We start from the raw sequence: 15,046 nt of genomic DNA, 5'->3' as shown, positions 1-15,046 counted from the left end.
CTCTCTGCACATCCGATAGCCAGGCTATCGCCACATCCTTCAGATAAGATAGAATCTCAGACTGTGTGGCAGTGACTCGCGATGCATACAAATCGCCATATGTTTCCATATTTGCCCGCAATATGCTCTGTGTGTCATAGTGGGATACAACACTTTCATCCTTTATGGAAAGGACTGTTTGAGGCGTATATCCTGAGCAGATTTTATTTGCTAAAACACGACCCGGGCTCCCCCCTCGCCGTATGCACGTGCGTTTTGCCGTTTTGATAGGAATTTGACTTAATCTTCTGCAAACGTATGATACTCCGACGTAACCTTTCTAATGTCACCTAGTATAGCCGTGTTTCGCGTGTGTTAGTATCCACACTCTAAAGCGCTTAATGTGACCTCCCATTTGGCGATTTGGGTGCGAATATCCTTTAGGATACCAGCATTGGTACTAATACAAACTCCCCGTATGGTGGCCTTGAAGACTTCCCACAATAAACTAGGATCATCAGTAGAGGGCTGATTGAGTGCAAAATATTCCGTAATGGCGTGTCCAATGGTGTCGGTGTATGTGGAGTCTAGTAGTGCTTTTGCATTAAATCACCAAATGTACGGTGGAGGTGTGTAATGAGGGATTTCTACAGTCAAGAGCACCGGGTTATGGTCGGAAAGGGATTATCTCCTCCGTCCCCAGCCAATAATCGATACGGGACCAGCTTTTATGGATCACAGAGGTATGTGTGGCCTCCTTGAGATGTGGATAGCGTGTCCTCCAGATATCTACCAATTTAGTGTCCGTCATAATATCCCTTAACATACTCACCGCTCGTTTATGCGGTTCCCTGAAGGGACCCGATCTGTCCAATTTCTCATTTAAGGTGAGGTTCAGATCACCGCCCCATATCAAGGCCATTTCAGGTAAGTCATTTAACATACGCCAAATTGATCTATAAAATTCTGGGTCGTCCACATTCGGGCCATATGTGTCTATTAGACCAATTCGCTGCCCTCTAATATGTCCCGTTATAATAACATACCGACCCAATTTATCTGTCATGGTGTTATCTATATGAAATTGCGTCCCCTTCTTAACCAGAATCAACACGCCTCTTGAATATGTTGAGTATGTAGAGCTCAGTACTGTTTCCGCCCATCTTCTCCCTATTGTACATTTATGTGTAGGGGCTAGATGCGATTCCTGCAGGAAGGCAATATCGACATCTAAATAAGCAAATACTTGACGAATCTTTTTCGGGTTATTGAGCCCTCTGATATTGCATGATAATAAGTTAATATGTGCCGATTGTAATCTATCTATGTCAGTTGGTTAGTGCTATACATGTAGTTTGGTTGTGTGTACTGCACCCAACCTGCGTATTTGTTGTATTTTTGAAAGATTTGGCATGATAACAATGAATGGTAGCAGCTTGGATGATCAAAGTGTAGTGTAGTAACAGTAGCCTGCAAAAACAATCCCAAAACCCGTCCCACCCTCCCCCCTCCCACTTTGGCATCCCAATCACACCAAAGACATGCCTTAAGCAACACTTCTAACATAACTAAAACTGTGTTGGGGAGCTCCCTCATGGAGGGAACCGCTGAGGACACGCTTCACCATCCATCCAAGTGGATCTGGTTGGGTATTACGAAAATAAATCGGGTCCTTAGTTCGACATAGTAAAAGCGCCCAAATCAGTAGCGATATCTCTGAGCTAACTCTTTCAGACGCGTATGCTAGCTCTCAGTTCTGGGCTCATATATGCCATATATCGGTGCATCTGATTGCGCCCAGTAGTCCATGGGGATCTTTGACACAGCAGTACAGAGGGGAGATGTCCATCTAGGTCACCTCTGATAGAGACATGGGGCCACACTGCTGCAACTCTCACGCATAGCCATTAGCTAGCAGTCCACAGATAAATACAACATTATATCCCAGCGCATAATTATCCACCCTCCCTCTCAGAGATAAATGCTGCAATGGTGAGAATGTGTAACAACAGAGACCGTTTTGGCGGACAGGTTAACAGCTGTACATACTACACATTACCACCAGCAGAGGATAACACACGCCCCTCTCCATTAGTCCATCATAGATATGCATGCCTCCGCCAACAGGGCAGATCGCCGATAGTTCCACAGGTGTCCCTGATTCGAGAGTTGCAGTATCCACCCACCAGGGTGGGGGGTTCAATCGTGTCCCGGTGGGCACGAGTCATGCTGACATAAGGCATATGGTTGAGCCTATGGCCCACATCTGTCTTCCCAGCTACTGGCGTTGGAAATAGTCCGATGAATGTTACAGAAATGATCGCATCCTAGTCTGAATCCTGGTCCATATCTGTACGATGTTGCGTCTTCTTTATAGTTATTACCTTTTTTATGAAATCCTGTGCAGCTTTTGGCGACTGTAGTATTGTTGCTCGCCCATCACATGTTACCCGCAGACGGGCTGGTTACAACATTGCATACTCAATGCCCAGTTCCCGAAGTTTCTTTTTTGCAGGAATAAAAACTTTACGTGCAGTTTGTACCGTCATTGTGAAGTCTGGATAAAAGGCCAGGACATTACCTTGATATTTGATGTGTTGCTTTTCTCTAGCCATCCTCAGTATTGCGTCACGGTCTCTGTAATTGAGAACCCGGGGGATTATGGGTCGCGGTGGGGCACCTGGTGGTGGTTTGGGTGCCAATGACCTATGGGCTCGTTCTATAATCAGTACAGTGGAGAAGTTGTCAGCTCCAAAGATATCTCGTAGCATGCCTTCCACGTACGTTTCCATCCGTCCTGTGTTTGTGCTCTCAGGTACTCCCGCGATCTTTCTTATGTCTTCAGCCCCGTTTTTTATGACCTCTAGTACCTTTTCCATGGCTTCGCATTTACGGGTAGTATTATGCGACTCATCTTCCACTGCAGTTATGCAGTCTTTGGCTGCATCTAGGCGTTCACCTTGTTTATCCAATTTAGCAGATATATTATCCACTCTTTGGGTGAGCAAGTCCAGCTTTCCATTAATAGCCTGGAGACTTTGCTGTATAGCTTGGAGAGCGGCCTCCATGGTTTTGCTCGTTGTTTGCTCCGTCTCCAACTCTGTTTCTGAGTGCGCGGTTGCGCCTTTAGGGTTGTGTTTAGTGTCGAAAGACAGTTTAGGTTGCTGTCTGTCTGGCTTTCCCATTATAGCAAGTACAATGGGAAGAATTTAGTGTCACCAGGCTTTGCACACTTACTCCTGAGAATAGAAACCGCAGTTTGCTGTGTAGTAGCTTTATTGCAAAGTTGCAATACAGAGGGGGGTAGAGGTCCACATCAGAATCCAAAGCTAATCACGTATTTTGTATTGGAGTACGTGAATAGCTATCAGGCCGCTATCCGGTAATATAGCGAGGTAGTCTGGAAGTGTCCACAGCAGTGATAGTTATGTCCCCTTTTTGAGCAGGAGCCCGGCGCCAGCTATAGATAGTTTGGGAGAAATGGCAGCTCGGTGCACCTCACTGCGGTGCCCCCGAGACTCCTCAGCACGATCCGCCACCAACTCCCCTTCACGGGTGTCAAATTGATCCGCTTATAGGGTCCACAGCAGTGTCGCCGATATGCCTGCCCAACGCTTTAATTGGAGCTCCGAAGTCAGCGTTTCAGGGAGTTAGATGCCTGTCAGTGTCCTTGACAGCCATCCACCGCACGTCGCCTCCCCCACTCGTCATCCAGTTCATGCGTTGCACATAATGTCATCAGACACGCCACAGCAAACTGCAATTGAAGTACATTTGACTGCGTTGCCACATTGGTTGGTCAGTATAAAAGCACACCGCAGGGTATGCTACAAGGGGCCAGAGAGCCTCGTCGTAGGCGATCACCAAGGCGGTGCCCATCTCAGTGCACCGCACTGTGGGTTCGCGGTTATGCAGGGCTCATATGGCAGCTCAGAGCGTTGTGCAGGGGTATGATTCACTTGCCTTATCCCCGTCGTATCGCAGTGCCAGCCAGTCCATCAGCCCACACCGGCCACACTCACAACACCCAGGCGGCGTCACTGCTGCACGGATCCGCCATTTTCTGTATCGCCATTTTCTCATTATCTGCCACGTAAGACGGGAGGGTTAGCAAGCACATACCGTTCACATTTGGGATCAGCGAATGGCATACCCAGATTGCTAGAGTGTCTCCGTCATTAGCCGGTCCACTCACGCCCCCTTACTGTTTAGGTAGGCAGCGCGAGCATCCGTACCCGCTCCAGCTGTAACAGACATAGGGCGCCGCCATCTTAAGCCCTCCAGTTCAACCTTCCGCGCGTTTACTTCTTCTGCAGTTTTTTCGGCGCTGGGGCCTCGACCGGCGATTTCAGTCACTCCCAACTGCTGCCGAAGTGTTCCGATGCACTGGGCAATGTTTCATTTGCACCTTATATTCCGTATATTATCTTTACAGTTGGATAATGTCCCCGACCGGCGGAGCAGCCTCAGAAAGCAACCATCTCGCAATGCGCCCTCTAGCGCCCCCACCCCCGAGAAATAGTACTTATAATGACCCTCCCCATATGCTAAGCAGCAAACTACAACTAATGCCATATGCCAAGGATAGGTGAGGATACCTAATACCCTCCTCGACAGAGGCAGGCAATTGCACGCAAACATAACAATCTCTCACGTCCATGATAGTCACGTATCCAGGCAATAGCTTCGCATAAGCATTCAACGTATAGTCACCCTTGGACAAATCTACATGCAATAAGTGACTAGTCTGTTCTATTAACGCACTGTCAGCTCCTAATGTACCCTCTTTTGTGCTAGAAGTGGTAGGTATTGATGTCCCATGCATCCCCAGTCCCTTAACTTCAGATTTGTGTGAACTTATAATGGACATATTGATGACTATAGATATTACTATGACTACCCCTTCAATAAGTGTACCTATCATACATTTGTGCCTTTGGTTCGAATATCCAGACTCCATTTTCTCTGAGTTTGGATTGTGACTGTAAGAGGATCAATGCAAAGCCCCTTTCTCTGCCTCTCACGGTTGCACAATAAAGTTCATATGCAATTTCTTGAAGTTGTGGAAACAGTGTTCAGTTCACGGCACAATATTTACACAACCTGAAAGGCTTCTCTAGCCCTCTTTCTTCTTCTACAAAAAAGGTTCCACTCCGGCCTAGTTTATCTTCTTTTGATCAAAATGATTTTTATTTACAGTTCAAAGTTCATTTTACACTCCTCATGAGGTTAGAGCCAATTTCATCAATGACACGCTGCAAACGTTCAATGCGAACTGCATCAATCTCCTGAGCTGATTCCCAAAAGTCAGGAATGTAAGATATGCCAAAATCAAGCTCGTTAAGCCACTCAGTCTCGGTGGATATGGTACAGTCAATGTCAGAATTCCATTTGCCTCTACTCCAAGTACTAACAGTTCGATCTCAATTATCAGCACTGATGTTCCGGACCTCACTCTCCCGGACATTTGTAACAAGGTAAGCCCACTCCGGAAAGGTGTATCTCTGACATGGTATTCGGACTCTTCTCAATCTCCTCAGGCTCCCCTGAGCTTGTTCTGCGTCACTTTGATCAGATTCAGATGATTCAGTTATGGAAGCAAGTTCTCTTTCTGGTGCAAGTCGCAGATTCTGCCTTTTCTGTTTCACAGGCCACGATTCCCTTGCAACTTCAGTTTTCTTTCACAGCACCTGACCACTTCCCCCCCCCGAGTCCCTTCAGCTGAGTCAGACTCTATACTAGTCGCAACATTGCTGTCTTTCTGAGAGTCTTTACCTGGGCCTTGTGTAGCGTGACCCCCTCAGCTTGAATTGGTGGGTATCCAACCTCGTCAGGAACCCCCACAGCTTGGCTTGCCCTCTCTGGTGGTCTTGCAACCATGGCTGGAGTCACTTCAGGGAGAGCATCTGGTTCTTCCGAGGGTCCTGAAACTCTGTGGGTGTGGAAAACGTGTATCCAGTTTGGCAAATCTTCACACTTCACAGCCGTGTTCGTCACAAAAATTAAAACCTCCCCCCGTGTGACCCACTCCCTGCGTAACCCCCCCCCCCCCGGCCCACCCACCCATGAGTAATGCCAGCTGCGACTGATAAACACCAAGGGCAATGCATCAGGCCAGATCCGAGACGTCGAGGAGCACACCTTTGCTATTCTCATCTTTAAAGTCCCATTTATTTGCTCCACCATTCCTGATGCTTCTGGCCTGTAGCCACAGTGCAGTCTCTGGTCAACGGCACAAGCCGAGGACCGGAATCGAAATGGGTTGAGATGCTGGGTGAAGATCGAAATTGAAAACCACCCACATTATCTCTCCGGTCCAGTGTGTAACGCACAGCCCTCCCGATTTGGATGGAGGTTGGCAGAAAACAGACACACTAACATTTCACACACCGCAAGGAGTAGCTACTCTGCCCTCGTAACACAGAGAGGATAGGGACATCCCATCCTATATTACTCCTCACATAGGGGGTACTCCTTTTGCCCTGAAGAAAGTGCAAGACCTTTATGGCCATACAAGACTGAAACATGTCGGCACTAGGGTCTTAGGACCATAATACTCCAACGAGACCCGTCTTTTAGATTTTTATTGACCCAGACAGACCCAAGAATAAAGGGAAACCGGGGTCTGACTGAGGTATTTTAATCTTTAACCCCCCTGGCTCGAAAGAGCTCCCAACACTGTGGTTGAGCTCACCCCGACTTTTTGAGGTCGGGGTGACCCGATGATGAAGCATGACACCACCAGGGTGTGTGAGGGTAATTAAAACAAAAAGTGTTCTTTCCCATACACAGGGTTGTGTTTAGCACAACCTCTCACTAGAGAGGCCCCCCTCATTTTTTCTCCTCTTTTGTCCCTGCTCTTGGGCACGGCTGGCACACTAGCAACTCTGACCACTGGTTGGTCAATTGGAGTATTTTTTGTGATCAATGTCTCTGGTCAACAGTCAAGGTGGTACACAACAGCTTAATGATCTCACTGTGGAAGTGAGTTCCTTTATCCGACTCCAATGTAGTTGGAAACCCGAACCTCGAGATAAGGTCTCTCAACAATAATTTGGCTACTGTGAGGCTATCGCACCTTCTAGTCGGAGATGCTTCCACCCGTGAAAAGATGCACACTACAGCCAGATTTTACCTCAACCCATTGCACTGAGGCATCACCACAAAATCCAGCTGTATTCAGTTTAAAGGACCTCCCAACCTCCCAATGTGACTCAAAGCAACCACAGTTTTCTTACCAGCATTCATCTGTTGACACAGGACACATTTATGGCACACTGCATCAGCAATCACACAAAACCTTGGGTTAAACCATGTTTGTCCGTACCATTGCATCTCTTCCAATATGAACTGCTCCATTAATCTGTATCACTATAGGATTCAGTAGACAATCTGGCAATACTGCTCTACCATCAGTTGAAAACCAAATGCCATCTTCTCTCATTTCACAAGCTGCTCTGATCCAACCAGCCTGTTCTTGGTTTGACGCTTCTCCCTGCAGACGCCTGACCTCGTCCCATGTATCAGCGATGGCTAGCATCATGCTGAGCTTGATTCTTTCTGTGCTCTTGCCTGAATATCCCCCACTAAAAATACATGCATGAATTGCACAAAAGCGTACCACTTTTTCTGCGTACCTATTTCAAACTGTCACAAAATCTTCACCCTTCCCATGGGCAGCGCACTTCACGACTGCCACTTCCTTTGGTCGCTGCATGGCTTCCAACAGTTGCCTCACATACTCTCCATTCCTAATGGGAGATCCTGATGAAGAACCCCCTCTGTGACCATAGCTGTCCGAAGTCATGAACCACACCGAAACCATACTGGCTATTGGTATAGATAGTGACTTAGATTTGATCAGAGGCAAGAACATGCACAGGTCAAGGCAATGATTTCAGTAACTTGTGCGGAGTAGACTCCTTGTAAACAAGCAGCTTCCAATACACCAGAAATGGTACAGACAGTAAAAGCTGCTCTCAGGTAACCCTCATTGTCTCTTAAGCATGAACCATCAACAAAAAGGATTTGATCAGTATAAGTCAGAGGTTCATCGACAATGTTGGGTCTCGTTTTGTTACGAAGTTAAGTCACAACAAAACAATCGTGGTCCTCACAATCTTCTCCATCAACATTTGGAATAGGCATCAAAGTAGCAGGATTTAACACAGAACACCGCTTCAGGGTAATATTCTCAGAGGCCAATAATATTTGTTTATATTTGGTAAGCATATTATTCGTCAGATGCTGTGTTTTGGTTCTCAAGAGGCTCGCCACGCACCGACTGGAGCGGCACTAGCACATTCCTTAGGTGAGCTTCTCAGACATCGTTACTACAATTCGGGGTGTCCTGGATTGAAGTCTTTTAGATCACTTGACACGTTGCTTGACACTGCATCCACTTATGCATGATCACTATATTCGAGCGCAAATTGCTTCATGTATAGGACGTGCATACGAGGAGTCTTTGGCTCCATATTAATATGATTATAAACGACAAAGTGTTTTTAATGTTGCGTGTTGGCCTGTTATGCTTCTTCTCTCCCTTTCCTTTAGGCCATTCCTATGCGGAAGTGTTAGATTTCTCCACACTTTCACAGGGTAGATTTATCCAGGCACTAACACAATAATTTTATGTCCTGTTATACACCCTCACGTTTGTAGATAGTTCACACCACATTGGTCCTGATGAATTGCCGTGGGATCCTCCTGACCATTAGGCGAGAAACATGTTGACCATCTGAGTTGAGCGGAGCAAGTCTTTGACCCACTGTGTCCAGACTACCGCCACTCACATTGTTTTTAAAAGGGTGGTTTACTGACCTAATAAACTCGTTATTCAGACTAACCAACCCTGTTTTAAAATACACTCACCAACGTCTACACTTACCTGGCCCTCACTTGCACTCAACTTTCGGCGAGGAACAAAAGATCTCCGATAAAGAGCCCCATCTTTGGGTGCCCGTTGGGAATTGCAGCGCCGACCCGACGAGGAGCAAAACCCAGATGATGAAGCATGACACCTAGCTTGCTGGGTGTGTGAGGGTTTTAGTTCCACCCGAGTGGGTCCCCCCACCCACCACGTGCTCAAGTCCTCAGGCAATCTAGACATTATCTTTCACTTTGTCTCCACCTTGGGGTAGAGTGTACACTTCACACTACTTCCCCTGACTAGGAGGAACAGCATACTCTTTCTCTTTTCAGTACTTCAGGGCATGTATGCTGGACCTCATTAAATATTGCCCACCCGTTTTTACTTCCTTCCCCTGATTAAGGTGTTTTGGTTCTCGTCATCAGGAGTTCAACTGGGTGTGAAACATAAACAGGTTGAATTGGGGCGTTCTTGGAAATTCTGCATTTGGCTTGATCTGTATGCAGACTGGTTCAACTCTTCATCAGTCCTTTCTCTTCCCCTGTGAAGTCCCATACCATGGGAGGGATGGTGTCTCTCATGTCCTATGGCATGTCATCCACTGTTAGTATGGCAAACATGTCTACACAGTGGTTCTGGTTCACCAACTTGAATGCAATATCATCATCATTGGTCTGCAATTCTACTCCCTGGGTGTGCAATAGATGGCACTGTTCAGCTTGCATAAGAGATCACATTCTAACAAATAGACTGGACTCGAATCACATGCCACAAATTGGCGTCAATCCTGAAAAAAGTTCCTTTCTTCACAGGTATTTCTTCTGTCAATGTCATTCTCCTATTGGCAACTCCTACAACTTGGATCGATTGTCCCGAGAGGGGTAGGTTTGGCACTACTGTAGATCTCACAGTAGAATGGGTAACACCAGTATCAATTAAGAATGTAATGGGATGACCGCCTACGTCAGCCTCCACATATGGTCCACTCTGGTCTACCTCTAAGAGTGCTCCAAGGGTACACTCTTCCTCCCCCCTCAGGCACCATCATTGTGACAGATCCTGATCGAATCCATCTAGTGTTTCTATGAAGGGCATTTAGTAGTACGTTCAATTACCCTGTGGAATTCTCATAGGTTGGGGTACTTGCACTAGCTGATTCTGACTTCCAGCATTAAAGGATCTGGGTCTTGTCCCAGTATTGATTTCATTGGGCACCTGCGCTAACTCTCCCTCTCGCAACTGATTTGCTGGATTTAATCGACACTCATGCTTCCAATGCCCACTTTTGTGACAATAATGACAAGCAGTCGTTTTCTTTAGCGTGGCAAAGTCTATACCTGTTTTGGGATCTATACCTTTCCCTTTTCCCTGTCCAGTATTGCTCAAAGTATTTTGAACCCCTTCTTGTTTGTTTTCCTGCTTCCATCCTAGGGTTCCCCCATTATTCTGCACCTGATCTACTCTGTTTGCATTGCTCATCTAGACCGGCATTAACTTGTCTTTGATCCTCCTGTGCTTGAAATCCACCTCGTCACTGCAATATCTGGAATACTGTAGAATTTCATCCACTGACTTGTTTTGCCAGCAGATTAAATGTTGCTGAATCATAACACTGATTTCTGGTCTCAGTCCCAACACAAATTTGGAGACGAACTGTCCCATATCTTTTAGATCTAAAGTGTCTAACACGCTGTACTGCTTGGATGCTTGCTAGAGCCGTTCACAGTAAGCATGTACTGATTCCTTAGGTTCCTGTGTGGTTCGATCTATTTTAATCCAATCGATATCTTGGAGAGCTATTTTGAACTGCAACCATGTAATCACCTGTTCGAACCTTTTCATAACCAAAGGTGAAGGACTGTGAGTTATAGGATCTCTGTCTGGTTCAGCTGAAGGCCAATCAATAGCAATTTTGCAAGCGGACCATAGATCACTAGGAACCACATTATCAAACAATGTGTTCAAATCAATCCACAACACCTTCGAGATCTTTAAAAAGCGATCAACTTGCTTATACCATTCACCAGGTTTCTCCGTCAACCGAGGAAAATCATTTGTAAATGCTGCTAAATCACCCCTGCTCCAAGGTACATGCACATGCCCTCCACTAGGTACCTCTCACAGTGGATAAGCCTCAACTCCTGCTGTTCCCCCTCCTGGAGGTGACGTTTCTGCTGTCAACTTACTAACACTCTTTTTCTTTGACCATCTTTCCTCCAATTTATCAAGCATGCTCTAAGCACATATCCCTACAATCAAATTACAACTTTTAAGCATAGGGACCCCGACCTGCGTTAGTCACCTGAACCAATATAGTCCACTCCTCTACACAAGGTTTACCATACAGTTCCCACAAGTCCCACTCACACAAATTTCCCTGTCTTAGTTGGAATTGCCGATGACGTTGAAAAGATGGTGACACACAGCTAGAGATTTTCCAGTGAAGTTTATTCAGTAGAAAAGAGAGCTGTCCCAAAAGCAGACCAAGGCAAAGTAAAATCAACTGTCACTGTCCACACAGTCAGAACATGGCCAAAGCTGACATTCCGGATGACATAGTGCAATTCCACTAAGTCCACTGACTGTGTGACATCACCACACACCTCCCTCCTTTTAATAAAGTACTACTTGAAATGACAGGAAAAAGAAGGAAATATAAGCAGGAAAAACTGTAGAAGAAACCTAAGAATGGAAAAGAATGTGGAAAGAAAAAGATAAAAAGAACATGGAACCAATAGTTAACATGAACAATAAACAGTCTTTCTTATGCGTATTCTCATAACCAACTTGGTTTAGCATGATCTCTTGTGCTTTTGCCTGACACCACCTCCCCCTCGTGCAACATTTTTGTCATTTGTTACCTTTCCTTGAGAAAAGGAAGGATCTTTAGCCACACGAGATGTGTTCCACCAATTACCATTACACAACTTAACAGCATTCTTTCTGCCCTCAACAACTTGTTGAGGATCCAAAAACTTTGAGAAACCTTTTCTGACAGACACAGGATTTTTTATTCTTACCCAGTCCCCAACTCTAATTTTGTGGTTTTCTTTCCTAATGATAGATTCACTCTTTTTAGCACTGATTTCAGAAGATTTTTTGTTAGCAGAATCCCACATACTTCTCATGTCACAACCCTGGTGGAAAGATTTCACCATCCAAAAAGGATAGACCGGTGAGGAAGCCTTTCTGCCTCTCATGAGTTCAAACGGACTGAAATTGGTGGTTACATGAGAAGAATTACAGTATGACCAAACAAGATCTTTAACTGCCTGAAAAATACATGTCTTAGATTTAAAAGCAGCTTGGACATATTCCACAACTACTCTATTAAATCTTTCAGTTTTACCATTGCTTTGTGGATGGTAAAGTGAAGTCCTGGTGTGTTTGATACCACAAGAATGTAAGAAAGAATTCATTTCTTGTGAAATAAATTGGATACCATTGTCTGTGAGAATCTCCTCTGGATAACCCACTCTGAGAAAGATCTTATTAAGACAATTGATGACACTTTTTGAATTCGGTACACCAATCGGTTCAACTTCAACCCATCTAGATAAATGGTCCACAAGAACTAAAAAATACTTTGAGTTTGCAGGCAGAACATGAAATGGCCCAAGGAAGTCCATGCCTTATTTCTGCCAAGCCCTCGCAGGAGGAGATACAGGATGTTCAACAGAACCCTCCAGTACAAGAACCTTATCACTAGCACTACATCATACACACTGTCTAACTAAATTGTCACCTTGGATGTCCATTCTAGGCCACCAAAAATCAGATCTAACTTTACTTTTGGTGATGGTAGAACCCAAATGACCAGAATGAGCGGCCAAGATGATTTTTTCTCGATAACAAGTGGGGGGTACAAGCTTATCACCTCTGACAACCTTTCCATTCTCAAGAGAAAGTTCACTGTTAACCTTCCAGAACATTTGAAGGTCTGGAGAAAGACATTTCTCTTTTGGCCAACCCCTTTTTATCAATGTAACTACTTCACTAAGAATGGTATCCTTTTCAACTTCAGCGATCCAATCATCTTCCGCAAAAGATAGAATCTCATGATTGACACATGCTACAAAACATTCTTCTACATCACTCTCCCATTCCTGTTCATCTGTATCCTGAATGGGCAATCTAGATAGACAGTCCGCCCTGCTATTCTTTCCACCTGCAATGTACTCCACAATGAATGAAAATTCTAATAATTTCGTTGATAATCTGGCCAGCCGAGCAGTGGTGCGTTTAGCATTTTTCCCTGACAAAATATCAACTAAAGGTCTGCGATCAGTCCTTAGAATAAAAGATCTTCCCCACAAATATGATTTAAATTTTTCAACACTGCAAGTACACGCTAACAGCTCTTTCTCGATTACAGAGTACTTCCTTTCAACTGGACGAAGAGTCCTAGACCCAAATCCTACTGTGTACTCTTTACCCTCAGCAAATTGCGATAATACAGCACCCAAGCCATATTCGCAAGCATCAAGTGTAACAACAGTCTCTCTACCTTCTACAAAAGATTGCAGAGCTGGTGCTTTGACAATGTGATTCTTGATACACTGAAATCCTTTTTCACATCCTTCCGACCAGATAAAAGCTGCCCCTTTTTTAAGTAATGTTCTCAAACACTCCGTTGTTTTTGCAAAATCCTTCATGAATTTTGCATAAAACTCACAAAGGCCTAGGAAAGACATAAGTTGTTCTTTATTCCGTGAAGCAGGTGCTTCTATAATGCTTTTAACCAAACCAGGTCTGGGCCTGATGCCTTGCTCAGAGATTATGTGACCCAAATATTCGATCTCCTTTACTTTGAAAGAACATTTGTTTTTTTTGTAGAGTCACCCCTCTACTCTCTAGTACTTTGAAAACTTGTTCAAGAACAGAGTCATGTTCGGCTTCTTTCTTAGTAAAAATAAGGATGTCATCTTGGAACACTACAACATTGGGATTGTCTCTAAACATTTCAGTCATAAGTCTCTGGAAGACCGCAGCCGCAGAGGCTAGACCAAAAGGTAGTCTGCAGAACTGAAAAACACCATCAGGGGTGACAAAAGCTGTGAGGTGTTGGGACTGAGGATGGAGTTCAACTTGATGATACGCTGCTTTGACATCCAATTTAGTGAAATATGAGGAAGACCCAACCTTAATAATGAGATCCTCAATGCGCCGAAGAGGAAAACCATCAACCCAGATAGCCTCGTTGAGGCTTCTCAAGTCAATCCACATCCTCAAGTCCCCTGACCTCTTTTTTGCTAAAACTATGGGTGACTCAATTATGCCTTGTTCGCACAACGTTTGAAGATGTTTAGAAAGATCACCTCTAATACTCAATGAGACATTGCGTAACTTGTGTTTGACAGGAATTACATTTTCTTTTTGCTTTATGAAATGTTGAAAATTAGTAATCCTGCCCAGTCGATTTTCAAAAACTTTGCTAAACCTGACCTCCAAATCATCGATCGATAGAGTACTAGAGAGAGAGTAAATGTCCTTAGTAGAGTGAATATGATTATGATCAAGCTGTTTTTCAATAAAAACAGAGTTCTCCAACTCAGGTTTAATTGATAAACCAATCTCAGCTTGATGAATGAGACCAAGGACATTGATCCCTCTCTTAGCCACATAAACTTTACCTTTGATGGTTTGACCTAAAGAACTAATAGTGGCCCAAAAATAACCTAATAATTCAATGCGGCTGCCTTCGAAGGCTATTGTGAGAATATCAGGAGGTAATAATTTTTTTTCTGACCATAACTTTTGATACTTTTCTTGCGACACAATCGTAATATGAGCCCTTGTATCGACTAAAAGTTGAATTTTGTTCATTTCTAATGTGACATCAACTTCAGGATCAGGAATGTGTTGTAGCTCTTTTTCATGACAGTTTTTGACTACCACAACATATTCCTGATTGGTAACATCTTCATCATGAAAGTTGTCAAATTCGTTAATTACACATCTAACATTTCTCCTTCTACTACTCAAACAAACTTTCGCAAAGTGCCCCATTTTGCCACATTGCCCACATTGTTGGTTAATCGCTGGACAATTTTTAAAAGATGAGACATGTTAAGATGAACCACATCTATAACAATACATTCTAGGATTTGATTGTCTATTCTGCATAAATGCTCTTCCACCTCTAGAAGTGCCCGGTCTTCTGGAGTAATCACGAAAAGTATTGCCTCTGAAAGC

Source organism: Triturus cristatus, chromosome 1_1 (genome assembly GCF_964204655.1).
Source record: "Triturus cristatus chromosome 1_1, aTriCri1.1, whole genome shotgun sequence".
Taxonomy (NCBI): domain Eukaryota; kingdom Metazoa; phylum Chordata; class Amphibia; order Caudata; family Salamandridae; genus Triturus; species Triturus cristatus.
This window is presented reverse-complemented; position numbering follows the sequence as displayed.